The sequence below is a fragment of the Amblyomma americanum genome, chromosome 1 (assembly GCF_052857255.1).
Source record: "Amblyomma americanum isolate KBUSLIRL-KWMA chromosome 1, ASM5285725v1, whole genome shotgun sequence".
NCBI classification, from domain to species: Eukaryota; Metazoa; Arthropoda; class Arachnida; order Ixodida; family Ixodidae; genus Amblyomma; species Amblyomma americanum.
The window spans coordinates 182046677-182068300 of NC_135497.1; the positions used below are offsets into that span (position 1 = coordinate 182046677).

The 21624-nt window shown below is 49.4% G+C and overlaps 1 protein-coding gene across 9 annotated transcripts in view; it reads right to left on the reverse strand.

Annotated features, from left to right (window-relative positions):
• LOC144114302 (TOX high mobility group box family member 3-like) overlaps positions 1-21624 on the reverse strand; it is a 460828-nt gene that overhangs the window by 322102 nt on the left and 117102 nt on the right. For 7 of the 9 annotated variants that reach the window (XR_013311004.1, XR_013311000.1, XM_077647949.1 and 4 more), the window contains exon 3: positions 9329-9387. The exons of the other annotated variants lie outside the window; for them this stretch is intronic. The gene's annotated coding sequence lies outside the window, so the exon portion shown is untranslated. The remainder of the gene's footprint in view (positions 1-9328; positions 9388-21624) is intronic. 9 annotated transcript variants of the gene reach the window in all.

Sequence of the window (21624 nt, forward strand, 5' to 3'; positions counted from 1 at the left end):
GCGGTCACGCGACCAGGACCACCGCGGGGTATATACCGCGGTACACGCTCCACGCGGCCAGTGGTGCACTATGCCATCGCCCCAGACATGGCCTCAACGGTGCCAAAAGCGCGTTCTCCGCGGCACTCGACGGGACGCCGCATGATACGCGCTATGAAGCAGCAGATGTATGTGAAGCTTGTGTGGCGACATGCGGATTTCATCAAAGAACTGCTTCGTCAAAGGACGAGCAATAAATGGACAGTCTACTCAAGCTGACAGCATGCACGCTTACTTGGTCCATACCGTCACAGAGGCCGATTCGAATGAGAACACGCATACGAAAAGTCCCGCGTTAACTCCTAGCTCAGCTTGGGTAGGCCAGTCGTATCTCAATTGCATATCATCCACGAACATGGCGCTCCACGTCCCTTAATCCTTCATGAGCTTGTCAAATACTTCTCGACCAATTAAAGCGTCTCGAAGATGCTTAAGTGCAAACCGCCGCACCGTTATCCGCGCACTTCGCGTGAAAAAAAAACAAAACAATATCCTTCTATGTGAACTCCAAACTGTCCTTCATCCGGAAGCCAAGATCTCACCCAAGGCGAATTGGTTCAGACGTAATGCTCTTGGAATGAATGCGCTCTGCGGAATGTTTCCGCCAGCAGCCGACGAGCGAGGCGTCAAGGTTAGGAAGCAGGCCGCTGAGGAGAACGCGGGCGCGTGGGTGGGCCGGGCAGAAGCAGCGGGGCAGCGTGGACACCGTGTTGGAAACGAAGCGGCCAGAACTGAGCATCAGTGTAGTGCGACTGCCTTTGCGCGAAATAATGTCACTACACACTGCGGCGGCGTGGCGACAATTTGCGTCGGAAAGCCGCGCTCATACTCTCGCCTTCATTGCTGTGCAGCCAGCCTCTCGGACGCATTGCACGGCACGGAAATACCCCACTGTGTTGCGACGGCGCAAGCGCGAGGTGAAGAAATGAGAAGGGAGAGAAAAAGAATGTCACCCCTCTCCGGCGAAACGTGTGCCGCGCCTGCCTTCCCGGAGGAATATCAAAGTGGTCTCCGAGGCAGCGCTGCGTTCGAGAGCCGCAGAAACCACTCTTTCGTTCATTTTTCTTTTTACGCAAGAACAACAAAAAAATGAACGCAATAAAGTAAGAAACGAGAATGCGAAAGCGCCAAGCAAGCGCATAGTGATTGTGCGCGCGCCCGAACGCTCGATGGGATTCAGGCGCCCGAGGCAAGATGCTCTCGGAAAAAGACCCCCCCTCCCAATATACTGCTCCGCTTCCTCACCTCTTCATCAATCGCGACATGTAACACCTTCGCTCAGTCGCTGCGGGGCACTACTCTCTTCGCGCGGCTTCGCAGCCGCACGAGCCTGGCTCGGCAACGCAGTGCCTCTCGCGACGCGCGTTTTTTTTTTTTTGACTTTCGCCCTTTCTAGCCAGTGTGACAGAGTCTGGGCTAAACAATGTAAAATATGCGCAGCACATCGTCGTTTTTTTTTTTAGTCCGTTGCCTTCCAAGAAGTAAATGCGATAAATGGGCCAGCAAGTAACTTCAACGTTTCACTGCAGGACACCTTAATGCTGCACTCAAAGAATGATGAGCATGCGGTAAGACTGGTACTCGATGCATCTTCCGAGAGGGTCAACCTTTACTGCGACGCCATGTTTTAAGATATCAAAACTTAAATCCGCTTCCGTGGTCTTTTTTTGTGCGTGTGTGTGTGTGTGTGTGGCCGTTTACCTCGTTTATAATATATATATATATATATATATATATATATATATATATATATATATATATATATATATATATATATATATATATATATTATTGGTTTTTGGGGAAAGGAAATGGCGCAGTATCTGTCTCATATATCGTTGGACACCTGAACCGCGCCGTAAGGAAAGGGATAAGAGAGGGAGTGAAAGAAGAAAGGAAGAAAGAGGTGTCATAGTGGAGGGCTCCGGAATAATTTCGACCACCTGGGGATCTTTAACGTGCACTGACATCGCACAGCACACGGGAGCCTTAGCGTTTTTCCTCCATAAAAACGCAGCCGCCGCGGTCGGGTTCGAACCCGGGAACTTCGGATCAGTAGCCGAGCGCTATTTTGCAGTTTCTTTTTTTTTGTAGGGGCAAAACTGGTAACTTGAGACGTTTCGTATGTATGAGTGCTTAGGACAAATAATGCGTACGCCCAGAAAAGTTCTGTCAGGCAATTGTACCTACCATCAATATGTCACTCGATTAACGCACATACTGTTTGGGTGGGCCAGCTTGAACACTGGGATACAGACATAGGAATAACAAACGGATCATATAGCTGACTTTACATTTTTAATGAAGACAGGCGTGCGATATTCAACCAGGCCCACCAAAACGGAAATACCCCAGCTAGACCGGAAACATGTACTTCCATAAAAAAAGTGATTGACTTACTACCTGCACATGTCCGTGACTCGAACAAGAAATGTGAATGTAAACGCGTATCGGTTGTCTTACGAGGCAACAAAGCATGCAAGAGCCATGAGGCCGCTGAGCACCTTCAGAGGCACATGTGAACGAGTTTGTAGCTGCAATGCCACCGCACTGTCCAAGAAAGGTCGTGCTCCGTTTATGGATTTCATCAAAACGAAACCTTGCAAAATTTCTCATTATAAGCAGATTGCATCTGCAGGTTCGAAGCGAAAGAAATCTTCCAAAATGAGAGCATTTCTCGCTGTTACCACTCACGAAAACGTCTGCGCAAAAAAAAAAAAAAAAAGACCTGCGGCTTTTGGCACAGCTTTGAAAAGAACAACCAAAGCCAAACATACCCATCGACCTGCACTGAGAGAAATGCGGAAGAGGAGAAGCGTTCGGCGGCTAACCACTGCAACCAGAAACTTAACACCAAGCGCTGCCGTTGTGCAAACTTCGAAGACGACGCTGCGCACGGGCTGTGCATGTGAGCATGTGACACGAGCGCAGCTTTGTTAAATCGGCAAACGCGCAGCCCACGCGAAACAAACGTGTTGAAGACCTGTCCGAGATGGGCCAGTGCACTGTGCGGGACGTTCCCCTCGTCTGAGAGGCTCCAAAGAACAAGCCAGAGCGCGCGCCCGGCTGTCCTCCGAGCGTGTATACATATCAGAGGGTCGCCAAGAGTTTTCCGAATTGATGGCCGTGGACCGGTAAGTGAGGCGGCGGCTGCAAGGTTCAATGGCCGGGGCACACGAACAATGGCAGCCGAGAACACAGACAACCAGCCCAGCGCTTCCCGCCCTCTTTTTGCGTGAGAGGAGGCTCTCCGGTTGGGCAACGACAAACATCGACAATGTATCTCCGGCCTCGCGGCCTGCGCGCACACGCGCAGCACAGCCGAGGAAAGAAGGCCGCCGGCGCAGCCAAGCCTCGTGGCGCCACCTACAAGCGAGCCGCGGAAACAACCAAGAAATTGCCACGGCCAGCGCTCGCGGAACAGCCCGAACACCGCGCCGGAAACAATCGGAACGAATGACAGAGCAGCCGACAGCGGGAAGCGCGCAGAAAGAACAAGGGGCGAGGTCAACACATGAACACAGCTTCTGATCGGTCGCTGGAACCAGCTATTGCGCAAAGAAATATTGTTTTCACCTGCTGGAGGGATTACTAGTCGACGAGAGAGAACATCCACGACATTACGCCACACCAGCGGCAAGATAAACAGGTCACCTTGGTTTTGGAGAATATCAAGAGTCGGAAAATATTCCACGTCTGCGAACTGGCAATTCCCCAGAGGACGGTAAAATGTGAGACCTCATGAGCCTCGCTGCCGCGAGGGAGGCGGCCTATCGCGTGACCTACATGCGCCCACCTGGTCGGTAATAGAGAGCACCATAGTGTAGAGCGCGCGTGAGTGGACTGCAATTTACATACGCAACATGGTTATGGCACAATGCCCCGCACATTTTCGCTTTCGCATTTATCTCCACTTTCACAGGCCGCCGGTTTCAACGCAGCGACCAGCGCAAAGATAACTCAGCTGCAACAATGCCGGCAGACAGAGAGATTGCGCGAGAACGTATATAAATATCAATAGCCGCTTCGAAGAAAGGCCCTTCTCGTCGGCTACGCAAACACACGCACGCAGAGCAGAAAGGAAAAGGCGCGCTAAGCGCGAACCCAACTGCGAGAGAAGGCGCCGCTGGGAAAGAACGAAAGGTAAGAAGATTAAACAGCGGAGCAGACGTTCAAATCAGTTCGGTTTTGTGGCAGATTGGCGCCTTAATTGGTCTCGTTTCCTCAGCTGTGGGCGATTAAAAACAGAGAAGCGAGGCCCGGCTAAGTCCGAAGTGAAGAAACAGCAAAAAAGACTTCCAGCCGCCGTTTGAGAAAGAGCGCGTAAAAAAAGCAAAAAAAAAGCGAAGCGTAGGAGGTGGAAGGTCCGTATCCCGGGCAGCGCGCGCGCACACACACGCACAAAAAAAAAAAGTGAATCGGACGCGAGAGAGGCTCTCGGGAACAACGAACGGGAAGACGAAAACAGCCGAAAGGGAAAGGCGGGAAAAGGAGAGTCTATTGCTCCCCAAAAGGGGGAAGACCAGAACTGGACAGGAGGGATGAACACAAGCGACATAGGGGAAGAAAAAAAAAAATGAGGAGCGAGACAATACGAGTTGGGGCGGAAAACATGCAGCAAGATTTGTTGAACGAAGCAGTTCTGGCGCGAATAAAAGGCGCGCCATGAAGAGAGAGAAAGAACGAACAGCCGGGGGAAAGAAGGGAGCCTGAGCAGAGCAGGGCAATTATACGCGCCTGAAAACGATCACAAAGCCGGCAGGAACAGGCAATAAAAAAAGAAGAAGAAAGAAAGAAACGCGGACTCGATGAAACCACTGAACCAGGCAAACGAAAGGAGCCGGAGCGCGCGTCAAGGGCCGCGCACCGTATTTGCGGCTGCATCCCGTTGCGTAATTACACGGGAATGAAAGAAAAGAGGAGGAAGTCCGAGAACAAGGGGAGAACAGAGAGGGGGAGAGGCAATCCCGGCTGAAGACAGCGCACGCCTCGTTCGCACCGCCGGGCTATCACTTTTCACACTTGTTTGCGATCCTTCGCTTTTCACTTGGGCTGCCCACCGTTGACACGAGGAGCAATTTCGCAGCGTTGCGTAGGAGAAAGAAAGGAACAGAGAGAGAAAAAAAATGGGGCATCGAAAGTGACCCAATATCGTTCCCTTCATTTGCTGCTAGCCTGGGAAACTGAACTCGCAGGCGATGATAATAATAATAAAAAGAAGCTGCACAAAAGCGCCCATGTGTCGACCATGTTTGTTTTACGGTCGGTGAAAACTAAGCACTCGGTTAATTTTGAGGGAGTTCCCATCACCGTGACGCCTTTTAAGTAACTACTGAATTACGCAGCGCGGCGGATGTATGAAAGTTAAATGTACGCAAGACGACAAAAGGACCGATCTGACAACGTCATTTCCGCTTCTTACAACCGGTCTTTAGAGACTGGCGCAATCAAATCGTTACTTTAATTTTTTTTTTTGCAGAAAATGCTAATGAAGTGGACTACTTTGACCAAGTGATAACTGCTTGTAAATTGCTGCTTACTTCGATTACGTTTCTGTCCGGTGTACAATACAGTCACCTTAAATATGTAAAAACGAAATGAAAGCTGCCAGCCGTCACACGCGCCAGAACAGCGCAAAGAACCATGATCACAAACACACCAGAGATTAAAAGTGTGGAAAAGTGACGCCGACACATTTCACAGAGGCACAAACTTGAACCAAACCGACCCCTGAAACATTACAAATTAGGAAGCCACCGGATCACACTGCATTATTGGGCCTCATATTACAACATAACTGCCAGTGCATTTCCAACAATGAGCCTCATCAAGCCGACACCATGCCGGCATTACTCTATAAAGCTTCGGCAACGCGAGTGCGCATCCGCGACTTATTGCACTGCATAGTCTCCAAAGGAGCATACAGCCTGACGGCAGACGCGCAAGACCCGAGACTATCAACTGTATCTTAAGATTAACCACTGAATTACAAAGGAATCAAAGAAAGAAATTACAGCCACATTATGCTAACAATGCACACACATTCAAAAGCCAACTTTTTGTTAGCGTCACTAAAATTTGCGAAAACGGCGTGTAGCTATTTAGCAACAATGAGTATTTGGTACATTTTGAGCAGCTATTCTGAGTTGTGTGCAAGACCAAATCGAAGGCCTTGAACCAACTCGAAGGCCCAGAGACAGTACAACAATTTTTTTGACGATCAAATGTCTCACCATTTTTTCCGGAATGAGCTGCGAGGAAACCAGATGAATTGTCGGACGCCGGTGGAAAGTCGCACATTCGCTCCCCTTTTATCTTGACACAGGTTGCTTACAGAGGCGCCAAATATTTTGACCGGGAAGCTCTGCCTACTGTGAATATGTTGACATCAAACTTTATATCCACACCCTTAGAAAGAAGGTAGCAGTACTTAAAACTTTCGGGTAGTAACCGGTTTTCATATACGTTACTAACCTGTTAGTAACTGCAATTAGTAACGGAAAGGTTAGTAACAGTTACTAGACCATTGAGTTAGCAACGGCTGCTACCCGCAGTTAGTATCATGAATGTTAGTAATGGCTGCTACCTAGTCACTAGCTGCAGTTAGTAATTAATGGGAAGCATATATTACACTCTTAAAAAAAAGTCGGAGAATTCACTAAGCAACTATATATAAGCAGTTGTCACACAGATCATTACCTTCTTAGTAACTGTAGGTTGTAAAAGTAGAATTAGTGAAAGTTACTTCCTCAAGAAGCTAGTGACGAAGCCGGGAAGAGAACGGAAATCGCTGTAGCCAAACGCGCAACTGGCCAAGCCTCGGCGCCTTAACCTCCAGTTGCGACACAGAGCGGCACCACCATCACGAAAGCTTCGATGTGCTCCCATGTAAACGGTGGCTTATCAGCGGCCGATGCGCCAGCTGGCTGCGATGCGCTTAAATCGCACCCATGTAAACGGCACTGATGTTGAGCGGAGTGCAGAAAAAAAGTCCCCGAACATTTGGCGCAATGGAGTGACCGCGATAGCTGCACCGCCCCCTCCTCCAACGGGGAGCGGGCCACCTTCCCAAACCACAAGACCAGCGACCTAATGCACTGGATTACATGGCGCCAAGTAGCAAGTTTTCATTAGTCAGCAAACGAGCACAGCAGTCATCGATTCTCATGGGTCACAATACGATCACGTGAAGAAGGAGCAGGCACTTCAGTGAGCTTTTGTTACAAAGAAAGAAAGAAAGAAAGAAAGAAAGAAAGAAAGAAAGAAAGAAAGAAAGAAAGAAAGAAAGAAAGAAAGAAAAAGAAAACGCGGTGACGGAGGCTCTAGCCCGGTCAAGCGCTCAGCGTCCAGCTCAGTCAGGTTCTGCCTTACACTTTTCTCCAGATAGAAAGCCGTTCATGTTCACTGCACGAAGAAAGTAAAGAACAGAGCGCCGAAACAAAGCACACGCCCGAAAAGCAAATCAGTGTACATTCTTGATTATTCATAGAACATTGGGCATATGACTTCTTCGCAGTCATACATTTATGACCCTCTGTAAAAGCAAGGACCTCGATGAGAATCAGCACTGCGCATCGCATAATGCTTCCTCATTAGAAACAGCGCTGAAACAAAAGCATTCGTCGTAGAAATTAAACAACCGTGCACGGAGGCAAAAATTTTAATCCATCCGCACCTCCGAGATGACGCACCGTATAAAAGGTTTGTGAATTAGATGGAGAAGCGTATTATAACTCAAAGCGAGGAACCCATGTCCGATTTCAGCCGCGGTATTGCAGGAAGAAAATGAAAAACGACAAGAAAATTAATTTGAATAAAAAGCATTTAACGAGTCAAGCAGTCCATGCACTCTCAACGAGCCTGCGCGCTTGTTCGGAGAAGCCTTGGTGCTCTCTCGTTTTGACTCTTGTGTCTTTTCAGGCGTTCCTTTACGCCAGTTTTAAACGAGCGTAGTTTAATTTCCGTCTCTCCCTTCTTTCCGCATCGCAGCTGACGGCACTCGTGCATATCCGCACATTAATTCATACGTGTTTGTATAAACTCGAAAAAAGAAACGAGAACCTCAGGCAACGTATCTTGATTATATCCGCCGCGATCATTACAAGGCGCCCTTTCATATATTAACGCGACGCCCGCTATTCCTCCCCGCCAAATGCACTTTGTTCTGCCAGTCTTGAGCCCATCAAGGGGGTCGCACGATGCCCTCATTGCTCGTTCAGCGTTTGCTCCTTGTTCATTACAGCGGTTGAAAAACAAGCGACAAAAGTGAATTCGGCGAGTAACTTACGCGATGACTTCGCGCCTACCCTTCTCCTATATGCTGCTCTTGTTTACGGCGAGTCCGTGAAACCGTGTTTACTCGCACAGAAGGCGTTGCTGCAGATGCAGAAAGAGAAGGGGACGGGGGCGGCGAAAGGAGAAGGAATCGGGCTGCGAGCTCCCGACCAAGAGAGAAGGGGAAAGAGGCCGCGAGAACGCAGGCCGCGCAAAAGGCTGTCGTCGAGTAAAGCGGCGAAGCTGAGTCCAGAGACGCAGGTGGAAGAAAGGAAGGGGGGGGGGGGGGGGGGTTGCAGAGACAGCTGCAGTTAAAGCACTATAACGTACGCGGCTATATATATACGACCACTCTATTCAGGAGAGACAGCGATACTGGGTGCTCTTTCCATCCACGCTCCTCCTAGCTCCCGCACGGGCGGACCGTGGAAGCAACAAAACGAAAGGAAATTGAAACCAAACCACCGATGCGCCGAAAAGGAAAGAAGCCAGGGAGGAAGATAATGAAGACTGAAAGAGGAGAAAAAACGTCGCGGCGAAGCCGGCTGCCGATGCCGCGTTATTTTTATCCCTGGGTGCCCCACTAAACATGCAAGCGCTAACTAGTGTTGGTGCGCTGTTTTTCCTCCGCTTTGTTTGCGCTCAGCCAGGGCGGTTCGTGAACTCCCTTAATCGAGATTAATGCTCCTCCCATTCACGTCGCACCGCTGTTAATTCCAGAGCCGCCGAACAAATAGTTTTGTGCCTGCACCGTCCAAAGCGGTTTCCCCCGGCCACGCCGGTTGCAAGGATGTTTGTGTTCTCGTGAGCAGAGCGCCGTTTTCCTCTCGCCACACGCGAAGAGGAAAAGGAACGAAAAGTATGTAGAACTGGAGCATTTAGCGCGCTAATGCCTTTCGAGTGCGATCCAGCGGCGGAAAAAGAATCTAGGGCGGAGAGCCAGGAGGGACGGACGTTGAGAGACGCTCTGCAGTATAAGGCGCCAAGGAAACAACAGTAAAGTTACCATAAGTACCTTGATAATGGCGCAAATTCCGACGTACTTCTGACACCAGGAGATACCGATTGGTGTTCCTGCAAAAGAAAAAAAAAAGAGGTGATTGTAGTGAGAGCAGAAGGGGGGGGGGGGGCTCTAAAGCACGCCTGTACGGTCATGTTCTGCAGGTGACTTAAAAAGCACAGGAAGCCACTCGGCAGCGCCAAGAAGGCAATGTTGGAAACAGCGGGACTTGCGAAGTTTGGATGCGCCCCACTGAGTGAACCATGTAAAGCATCGAAACGACAGCGGCACGGTGACCGCCAAGCTTACCGCCAGACATATGACTGAGGAGGAAGCCACACACGGAACACTGCCCGAGTTGTCAATTATTCCACATATCAAAGCCATTGATGGGCTTTTCTATCCAAAACTGAGAGTTGCATCGCCAGTCCGAATACGATTATAGTTGTTCCTTTTTAGTGGTGAGCTTTTATAGGGCCAACCCTTATCACTCTGATGATAGGCGTCCGGTGTAACCAGAGATGCCAATATTAGTTATGATACATGCTGCTCCTTTTGAGTATGCACTTCCCGTTAAAAGTTCGACTCTCTGAGCATAAGTAATGGCGAACGCGTTTTCTGTACACCAGCTGATATATGGTGAGCGTTACTGACAGCTGCGCGATTTGCTGCAAGACCGACCCGAACTGTGCTGAGCTGAACAGCGCCACCGGAGCAACGACTCGTAATCTCAGCGGAGGGCGACACTGTCGAGGACTGCGATGCGCCTGCGCCGCGGGCTTGGTTGAATTTATAGAAAGGCGACTTCAGCCGAGCGTGGCAAAACCGTCGAAGTCTAGTGGGCGAAGCTGGCTAGGTACCAAGCAACGGTACTCAGGACAGCTCTGTTTCCGAAATCATTTGTCGGGGACGCAATAAGTCTCGTAAATTTTTGGCATGAACTGCTTTTGGCTCTCATAATCGACAATCTCCCTCCAGCATCGTCCCGAAATCCCAGCGGATGTGACTCCAGAACTGACACAGAAACCAATGCCGAAATTGAAGCCGAAACCAGGGCCGTTGCTAACGAAGAAATTGTCGCAGAAATTTCATTCAAAATCTTTTACGATGCACAGAATAAATAAATAAAATAACGACCGCTTAGCCGAACGGTACAACGAATGTTCAAGCGCTAGATGCTACGCGAAATGATGAACGCAATAAAAACACCCTGCATGACGGTACCACGTACGATTCTGTTTTTTTTTTTTCGTGTTATGGAAGGGTTGTAATGAGTGATCTATGGTCTGCGAAACGTGTGGGCTCGGACTGGCGGATCTTGCCTCATGGCACGTCTGCGGGCAGCGTCTCGAACTCGTTTTCCCTGCGTTTAACCCTCCGCACCATTGCATGCTCTTTGCAGAGTCCCGCGGAGGACGCTCCGCCTGAACCTTGGCTACATTCATGTCCCACCTCGCAACGCAGCTGGTGTGCCACGTCGTCGTTCGCGGTTCACAGCGACCGCTGTTAAAGGCTCATTTCCTTGGATTTAGCCTCGCCGCTGTAGTTGTAGAGTCAGCGTAATCCGAAAGCGGTAACCGCGGTAACCACCCGAAAGGGCAGTTAACGCGCAAGGAGGACGACGTTGCACTGACGTTATTCATGAAGTCACTGGAACGCGCCATGGCAACGCACCACGCAGAGTGGTCCGAACCCAGTGACGTCACGAGGGAGAGCGTAGTTTCTATCCCTCGTAACTCCCCTCTCTGCTGTGACACCTCCTGAAACACATGCAAAAGAGCTCATCATCTTTATGAATCAGGCATAGGTCCAACGCCTCGCACACATCTACTGCCACTTCTCAAATCACAAGGCTTCCTTCGTGGCTATCGCGGACTGGGGGAGAAGCGCAGCTTGAAGAGCGAGCATGTTCGTAAAATAAAAAAGAGCGGTCGATAGCTGCAAATATACGCATGCCACCATCAGATTCTTTACATCTATATATCGCGAAATGAAAATACCTCCATAGGAGTCACTGAATCTCGCGTTAGTGGTAGCGGTCCTGCCGAATTTTTTTTTCTTTGTTCCTTAGCACCGCTCGCTCCGGCGTTTCTCGGTACAGGGGCGTTGCGCGTGCTGACGCGTCTCCTGTCAAGCCCGTGACTTTCTCATTTCCGAAATAGCGCATCTGATGCTCGCTATTAGATTTCCTTAAAGGTAGGACGCGTGTTGCAAAATGTGTCGCGAAGTGCAATAAACTTGTCTGTCACGTTTTCCGCGTGTTCCACGCATTCTTTGCTGGGTCTGTCATGCCACCACAGACACATCTCCGCACCTCAGCAACCGTAGAACTGCTCGAGGCAGATCCCGTCCATTATACGGGGTGTTTCACCCAAGAGTTTCTGCAATTTCTATAAATGTACTTTCCGAGTTGGAAGAGCACTTTTTTCAGCACAGCATTGTCAGCGGTGTAGTACATCAGAATACAGCTTAGACGTGCTAACTAGCTGGCTGGTTAACAAACATCGAATAGTTAACTTTTTAACTATTACTGCTAGGATCGTTAACTACTGAGAGGCGCGTAGCCCACCGTAAGTAACGTACTAGTTCAGTATGGGACATGCATGCTAGCTCAGTATGGGACCCTTTCACTAACTCTCTGATTGACGCCCTGGCAGCAGTACAAAACCGAGCTGCACGTTTTACCACCCGTAACTATGATCCTTTGTCGAGTGTGACAGGAATAAAAAAAAAAGTTTGTCACTAACCCCTCTTTCTCACCACAGGACGTTATCACGCATGTGTCTGTTTTTCAAAATTTACAGTATGAATTCCATTCTTAAAGATGCACCGATCACGCCGCCAACATGTGTCTCATCCCGCATTGATCACTCACGCAAAGTTGGCCTTTCCCGGTGCGGTACAACATCCTGCATGAATACTTCTATTCCAAAGACATCGTCGGAGTGGAACACCTGCCACCAGAAGTTGCACTCGCGAATGACATTGAAGAATTGAAAAGGAAGTTGTCAGTATATTATTGCTTACCATAGTCTTTTTTAATTTTGTTTCAGCGTGTTTCATTTTGTTGTGCGCATGCATTCTGTTATATGTATAACCTTCCACAACGTGCTCATCTGAGTGTTCAATATTTGTACTAATGATAATGTAATCCGTGTTTTCTTTGCTCGAATTTTCCCTCCTTGGTATATGTATTTATCCTGGTGTTTAGGTTTTTCGACTTACATTATTCTTCTAGCCATTATCTTTCATTTTGTCACAGTTGTGTGTAGAGTTTTTTTTTTTTTTTGCTGTATGCGTTATCCTTTCCTAAAACCAATTTATTTTTCTTTCTATGTACACCACTCCCCTCAAGAATGCTGCATGGGCCATGAGGGTATCAGAATTAAATTAAATAAATCAATGGTTTGTGGGTGCTTAACGTCCCAAAGCGACTCAGGATATGAGGGACGTCGTAGTGAAGGGCTCCGGAAACCTTGACCGCTAGGGGTTCTTTAACGTGCACTTACATCGCACAGTACACGGGAATCTAGAATTTCGCCTCCATCGAAATAAATAAATAAATAAATAAATAAATAAATAAATAAATAAATAAATAAATAAATAAATAAATAAATAAATAAATAAATAAATAAATGCGTATCAGTTTTTTAGAATTTCAAGAACGCGATTACCCTCGGCACTGTGGCCCAGTTACGTGCAATTGAGAGGTTGTTTTGTCTCGAAGCTTCTCGGAAGCGCATGTATTTTGGTCCGATGAAGCCCGCTCTTCTAACTTAAAAAGTGTATTTTAAAAAATTGTGCACAGTCTTAGGTGAAACACTCTGTATATTGTTACACGAGAAGGTAACCAGTCGTCGGTGACAATACGGTGTCGTGACCGCCAAAAATGCCCTCACTTTTGAGAAACTCAACCAGGTCGGCGTTCCATCAAAAATTCACCAGCGTTATCTTTTTTGCCAATAGACCACAAGCTCAGCTGCTTCACCCGAAAGCATACGGTCGAGAGTTCTCGCAAAGACTGCAATTTTTTCGGTTGTCTACCGAGTTGTGAGACAATAACTGCGCGATTTCTTTTTGTCAACAAAAAAAATCAACACAAAAACAAACTGGGATTTAATTTTCACGATATCAATCACTCTGCTTACATTGTACAAGCAGTCGCGCTGTTAAGACCGCATCATCAACATCGACACAATCTCTAGTTCCGTATGCGTGCGTGCATGCGCTAAAACAGATGTGCTTTATAAAGGCTTGCAGGCAACGCAATCCCTCTAGTGCACGTAACTCGTCGAAACATTAGCCAAAATTCGGCGGGCCACACGCTGAGGGTAACTATTTTCTAAATTATAAAAACCGATATGGATATTACACACGGTGGGCTACACGCCTCTGGATAATTAAGGGGCCTGACAGTAATAGTTAAAAAAACTATCTATTCGATATCAGTTAACCAGTCTACTATGATAGCTCGTCTTAGCTGTATTCTAATGCACTACCCCGCTCAGTGCTATGTCTAAAAACTGAAAAAAATCTATTTTCAAAAACTGTAGAACACCCACCCGGTATGCGCCCGCAGCGAGCATATACTATAGGAACACTAGCCCACCTGACGCCCCCTGCTACCTTTGCCTTCGCTTGTAATCCATCCCGTTGCCTTAAGGGATCACTGATTATCTTGCCTTCGCATTACATGCCCCGTCCATGCCTATTTCCTCTTGATTTCGACTAAACGATGGTCCTCCCAGGCTCCAAGTACAGTGAGCATCGGGAGGTGCAATAAGGTTGCTGTGCGGAAACCCGCCGTCGTAGCAAAGTTTGTAGAGAACCGTATACGCGACATGCGGATGTCGCTCGTTCGGTTCCCATCAATAGCGAATTGTCTTTCCTTCCATTTTTCGTCAAAGCATCTAATATACGAAGTATAATTCAATAACGCTTCTTTTCTGAATAAAATATTTTTCTCAATGTTCTCCCTGGTTTCAAAGACCGTTGTTTTCTTGCGTATGCACCCCAACGAGCCCCTTATTACCATTTTTCCTACTTCCTCACAGCCTGAACAGTGTCTCGGATTTGGCGGTCTTATGCTACAGGTAGCATAAAGGTGTCCTCGCGCATCAGTTTGCACATGCTGTGAATCTATACGCACTTTGCCAGATTACTGCTCAACAGAATGCAGTGCAAGCACGTGATTTGAACACCTTCCTATAATGCACATTCCGAGTTACACCCCTCACTCCGTTCAACCCGCGGACGGCAAGATCGTTGGCTGCACGACAAAACTGATTCCGTCGTCGTACCCTTTCTTGATCGCAAAAATGATAGCAATGTCCGCGAAAAATTTAACACTTAAACGTAATAACTATGACATAAATACGCAGCTTAGCGCCCAGCAGTAGCGATCAAAGCTACCAAACTGCGAGCATGTAGAGGAAATAAGCCGTATCTTGCAGAAGAAAAAAAAGAACAGAGAAGAAGCGATAAGGAACGGGCGCGAAAATCCACAAAAAATCCACAAAAGAAAGCCAAATATAAAAAGCATTTAGAAGGCAGTGTGTAGAAGAAAGTAGCGACTCAATCGAGGTGTTACCAGAAGATTCAAACACTGGTAGAGGGGAAAAAAAGAGAGAAAACGAAGTAAGTGCACGCTAAGGGCAATCCCCACTTTAGCTAACCCGTCGGGGAAGGGAACACGCAGCAGGAAGGTGATCCGAAAGTGCGAAAGCATTAGCGGCCTTTCGAGATGGGATCATGGAGGATTGGGGATCAGGGCAGCTCCGACTCCGCGGCTGGGACTAAGAAAACTTGGCGACGGTGCAGTTACTTCCTGCCTGCGACAACGTTCACTTGCGAAACAACTCTGGCGCCGAAATCACGTCGACAAGAAAAAAAAAAGAAAAAGAAACGATGAACGACTCTGGCACAACTGGCACGTCAACGTTAGATAAGAAGAAAAATAAATAAAAGTAATGAAGAGCAGCAAAGAGACGAAATACCATCAGCCGAAAAGGCCGCCGAACGCATTCTGAAGTTTGGGCACTGTTGCTGACAGCCGGGATTAGGAACCACTCATGAAGAAAACATGACACTCGATGCATGGAACAAAAAACACGCCGTTTAGGCACGCGCCTTGGTCCTGCCGATCCATCAGCTTTCCTCGAGCGTAAGCAGTGTTTTCCAGCTACTGTAGCTGCCACAAACATATATAGGCCAAGCTGCCTACCATATTCCACCTCGTACACAGAGAGAAAAAACTTAAAAATAGACGCGCGTAATACTAATATTAAATACATCATAACTGGCTTTCCTTAGTGGCCCCTTCCTTACTTTTGCCCCCGATTAGGTCTTATGGTATTAGTGACTAAGTTAGGAATATGCTTCTCAAATATGAAAATTATGGCACATGCTACTTCTAAGCTATCTTTATTCTTGCTGTTCTGAGATATAAACTTAACTTAATTTAGGAATTTAGGATAATTGCTCTCATTCATCCTCACCAACTCAAAATATGCCGAGCGCACAGAAGTCCATTTTCTGGCAATGCGCCGACGCTGTGCAGGTGTTCATCAGTGTATGGAAGTTTGTCGGTCTCCCTCAGAGCGCAGAACGCTCCGGTACCTCTGACGACGCTCTCTACACACTGCGGCACCACCACTGTGAGATGCTCGATGCCAGGAGCATGCACTGCGAAGCGCCACGCAAAGATTCACTTTTCACCGTGCGGCATAATCAGGGACACGAAGAGAGAGGGGCAAGGGAGTTTGTTATGGCGCAAAAAAAAAAAGGGGGGGGGGTGCATCATGAGCCGCTGTTTGCCTACGGTTTCGGTTAATAAATATACCTCACTGCCAATCCCGAAGTCGGCTTCTGACTTCCTGGCCACAACCCTTCGCTGACAGTCACATGTGCCAGTCCCCTGTGATGTTTATTGTGACTGTCGTTCATAGGCGCCAGTTTGAGAAGACTCGCACGGAGTGAACACCAAAAACCACTCCACGTCGCGGGAATTTCACCGGAGGCGTCCACTGCGCGCTTCAATTTCAGGAGGTAGCAGCTAGCACGCGCATCGCATTCACTGCCATAAATACTAATGAATACCAATAAATACTTGACGTGTAGTATCAGTAAAAACATCTTTATTGACGCGAAATCCAGGCTCAACTACGCAACGGGGCTCTCGGCGGAGATCCCACGACGTAGGCTCTGCGCTCGTCTAAAATCTTTGAAAGCGCGCTATACACCTAATGATACAAACACGCACTAAACTCAGTTTCTGCACCGTGATTCCGCGTAGAAACTACCACTAAGCGAATGCCCAAAAACGAACTGTAAAGGTCGGCGTACGCTCTGGGCATCGTGTCAGACAGGCTGCCTAGGTATCAGCGCTCGAGCGCAGTAATTCCCTTCGGCAGGGAAGCATTCGCGCGGCCGTTGAAATATGACAAGCGTAGCGGATTGACTGGCGACCGGCGGATCTCCAGAGACGGCACTGCCTTTGTGCAGGCCCGCGGGACGACGCCTGAAGATGGTGACGTCGCGTCGCGGTCAGCGGCCGCAGATTAGCTTCAGCGCGAACTTCGCTTGCAGATTGGCAGTGTCCTTGGGCGTCAAGAGGGCGCGCAGGAGCGGGGCAGGTCAGGCCCAGGTATGACAAAGGAGATGCGCTCTCGGGAATGGGGTTTGATGTATGGGTTCTTTTGTCAACAAAACAAGCGGCAAGTTTCGGACCCCCTTCCGTGCCGCCGCGGCGCCGGGGCTATTTGGCAGAGGTCACTGACATGGCGGGTTTTCGGGAAAACGGAAGTGCCGAGATGGTGCCGGCTTATTAAGGTAAGCAGAGGGACTTCAACCAGGAAGGACGTGTAGAAACGATGCTGCCAATTTGCCGTAATAACCTTAGCGTTAAGAAGGCCGGCTGCGAATGCAGAGCGTAGGCGACACGGGACGAAAGGGAGGTTTGGTGCTCTGGTGCAGCACCCTCTAGAGAAGATTCCCTTTCTCCCTAAGAGAGGGCTTCGCGTGAGCTGTGAAGGCTGAGGGGGGGGGGGGGGGCAGAACTGTAACTCTAGCTTGACGCTCTTTTCCTTGCATGCATGTCTTGGGGCAGAGTTACAGTACTTGCAAAGTTGAACGGGACGTTGCATGCAGCAAGTGACCAATCATGTGGACGCTTGCTGCAGTTGGATGCGATTAGAATGTGGGCTGGACCTCCAGGCTGTAAAACTGAGTCCGGGAGTTCACGGACGGCTACGCCTAGCTAGCCAGATCAATGTATCATATTTGCCGTACCTTCCTGTAAATATTGTAAGTTATGCTCATAAACTTGACTTATTCTCTTTGTTTTCTGATAAAGTGTCCCTATTCATAATTCGTCGTCCTTCATCGCCGTCTCGGACGGGGCGCACCAGCTACGTCTTCAAATTATCAAGAAGAGCCTTTAATGGAGAAAGAGAAAATTCACTCTAACGCTGTAGCGACTTACCTTACGCGCTGTTAAAGACGAAGACGCGTCACATAATGACGCCGAGTGCACCACAGCCACGAAACGTGAGCAAGCGCAGTGCGAACGCGCCGCGTGTCACGAGCGCGCAAAGGCGGCGGCGACAGACGCGGTCTAGGGGTCGACACGGGACACCAAAGCCGCCATCACCGCCTATTCGCTCATCAAAGCCACGGATGGATGGATGACACGTCAGTGACGCGGGTAGTGTAACACGGGTCCCAGGCCTCTCGACCAGCCAGGCCATAACCCCGGCCCGCCTCTTCACCGAGCCGAGTCCGGATTCATTACCTCTTCCTTTAATTACGAAAAACGCGGCACGCGGCTGAGGTATCGCGCGACAACGTGTTCTCTTCTGCACGCCCGCCCAGGAGACGTGTCGAACCGGCGGAGGCCAGGATTGTGCTACATGCAGCGGCGGCTCCCTAATGAGATTCCGGGCGACATGATGCAGCTCGAGCTGCAATCATGCGGCTACCAAGAACACCGAAGGCTCCCGGGTAGATAGCGCTTTTGTCCTGCTATCGGGTGCACCACTTTCTGCCAGGGTTTTATCGCAAAGTAGATGTCTGCGGGGGGGGGGGGGGGGGGGGGGGGGGGGAGCACGCGCCTGATACCATGCCACGGCCCAGGTATGCGTCACCGAGGCAAACTTGGAGCCATCCCCGTTCTCACTATTTGATAGCGCTGAACTGGAAGCTAAGCAGCTAGCATAAGGCGAATCCTGTAGTTCAAGCCCACCGCTTCGGCAATCCTCATGGCCGGGCGAATGAGAGCGAAAGTGGCGATCAATCAAAGCTTGATTACTGAAATTTGGCTCTGTTTTGCTGTCGACAGCTGCAGCTTCTTTCAGTTCACTGCCAGAAAACCGTGATACAAGGTATTGTATTCGCAACTGAAAGTGCCTCTTTAAACGATAACTTCTTGGGTGACAAATGAGCTGGCTCTAAACAGCGATGGTACAAATTATGCTTAGCTGTATCCAGCGTCGCATACAGACTTCCGACGACGCCAGACCACTGAAGCGGAAAGGGCAAAAAAAAAAAAAACTACGTCAATACTAACTTCAGCCGAGATACGATTTCTGACGAACCAACGTACTCCGACAACAGCCATGGTAACGAAAGTGAAGCACCTGCCATGAAAAGGAAAGCCGTTCGGCAACTGCAGTGCGAAGCGTTGAAACGAAAAAGGACCAAGAAGGAAAATAAAAAAAAGATGGAACAAAACGCACACACTTATGTCCAACGAGAAGAGGCCGAAGCAGGTGTATAAATTGATAAAAGGAAAAAAAAAAGGAGGGGGGGGGGGGGGGATTCGCGCGCACATTCTCCAATCAACACCACTTCTCTTCCCGACCGGAACAGCCACATCGACTTCCTTCCGCTTGCCGAGCGGCCCCCAGGCTTCTCGGATGGGGCGCGTTAAATTTAACGCCATGAACGGGGTTTGGCTTCCCCTCCGAGTTCGTTTATCTCGGCCGCTGGCCTCTGCCGACTGCATCCAGCGGCGCACTAAAGCCACGAACGCCGCTGAGACGCCTTCGACTGCCCCACCTGTTGCTTGCGGACTATCCTGATCGAATGACAGGACACACGGACCCAGAAAAAGCAGCACTGAAGGACGCATGCGCAGAGTGGTGGCCACAGCGATCGACAGCTGGTCGCATGCCCTGATAAAGTGGCTGCTTGCTTCTGAGCGCCGCCATTAACGAAGCAATGCGAGTGACGTATAGTAGCGGAACAATGCTGACCGGGTCTAACAAGGTGCCGTATTTAGTCAATTATAGGAGGCCTTTTTTTTTTCTCCCTAAGCTAGATATCCTAATCTAGAGGGGAGTACAGACCGACAATCACGAAGAACACAGGCCCGTTTGCCATCGTGATCAAAGAACCAACATCCCGCTCTCCTTGTGCACCAATAGATTTGAGCGTCGTTTTTTTCAGCGAAGGCTAGAAGCAACACGCAAGGTTCCTGATATTGCCCAAAATGGAAGCCAAAATAAGCATTCGTGGACTATAAATTACCTTTCTGGATTTAATAGGAGGAATCGGCAGATACCTGAAGAAGGAATCATTCAAGTGAATAGAAATCGTTGCTACTCCTTTGCCCTCATGTGGACTCCGACTTTAAGGGTCAACAGACGCTATTCGAATAAATACAGTATCTGCCGAGTCAAGCTCTAAAAACAGAAAGAAAGTCAAGGTGCAAGGACCTGATACACAAAGCGTCTCGCACTTGGGCTCGGTTCGTGAACGGCCGAATCCCCTACGCGACCGACCACAACAGTAAATGTGCCAGAAAATACCTAACTGACATTACACGCACAACCTTTCGGAAAACCGACCCCGGATCCAGAAGCTGTTCATGCCTGATATCATTTCAATAGTGGTCGGTGCCCAAATGCTGGCCAGCGACGGTAACAGAGAAGACGACAGCCATGACACGGCCGCGCCCGCGAAAGCCTATATTTGCGCCTCAGGTGCCGCTCCAGTTCAGGCCGCGACAGGTTAAAATGCAGGAAACCTCATCGCTAATGTTCTGAGGTCACATACTCGGAGATGAAGAGCGGATACCCCATGTGATGTGCGGAAAACAAGTTGAGCCTGGGAACAAAGGCAGGCATGAACGGGAGAGCGACCAAAGAGAAGACCGAGCCGCGCTCTTGCAGCTGTCACTATGGGGAACCTGCGCTACCAAGGTGGCACTGATATAGTTCCATTCGGTGACTCAAAACTGCTTTTGTCCGCCGCTTGGGCCGCTGCAAACGCGAGAACACATTCTGCGTGATTAGATATCCGCGTTTGGCTGACAGCATTCATAGCGTAGCTTCTCTCGGCGTAGCCCACATAGCTGACGCACGGCACGTGCGCCTTCGACAGAGCGCGGAGGCTCACGCCAATAAGCTCCTGAAGGTGGCGCGGAAAAGTACTAAGAGTACTACCCAAAACTGCTTGCTCTTCTCGCTAGGCACTGTGTTACGGCGCTGCAATCGGCACCGCAAACTTCAGCGCAAGTTCCCCATAGTCGGATGCAACTCAAGAACGAAGCGGCAGATGCCCTTCAAAGACGGCTCTCCAGCCAATGGCGTCGACCGATTTTCATGACGCCGCGGTTAATCCGACTAAACCGTGGTTATTCCCCATTCATCTGCCACCCCCTGCGATTTCACGCTAAAAGGCCCAAAGGAGTTGGTCAGGAAAGAGATGGCTAGAATCGGTGACGGAGGAGGATCGGTCGACGCCATTGGCACTTGGGGGTTCCACTGAGGGGCACCTGCCACTTCGTTCTTCGGTTGTATCGACTATAGCTGGGCAGCTCGATAAATGAGCTTTTCATCATCTCCGAGTGTGAGCTAACGCGCGCATGAGCGCACGAACGCGCAAGCGCTCGTATCGGGGATGCTCATGCGCCTGAGGAGCAAGTGCGCCTGCTCCTCGGATGGCTCGAACGCGGCGAGCCGCAGCGAGCAAAAGCGGCCATACAATCGCCGAACCTGCCTCGCTTTGTTCGAGTCAATTTATACAAGCCATAATGACTCGAGCGCAGTGCAAGACAGCTGTGACATTCCTTGTGTGCTATGAGGTACATTCCTTTGTGTGTGCTACGAGGTACATTCCTTGTGTGTGCTACGAGGTACATTCTTTGTGTGTGCTACGAGGATCCACGTTCGACGGCGCGGCGTAGACGGAGACCCAGATGACAGGCATCATCAATTACCCCAGCCATGCTCGTTGAGAGTGACAACCAGAACGAAGTGGTTTAAGCCCAACCGGACCCAACCGGACCCGCCGCCGCCGCCGCGGGGAAA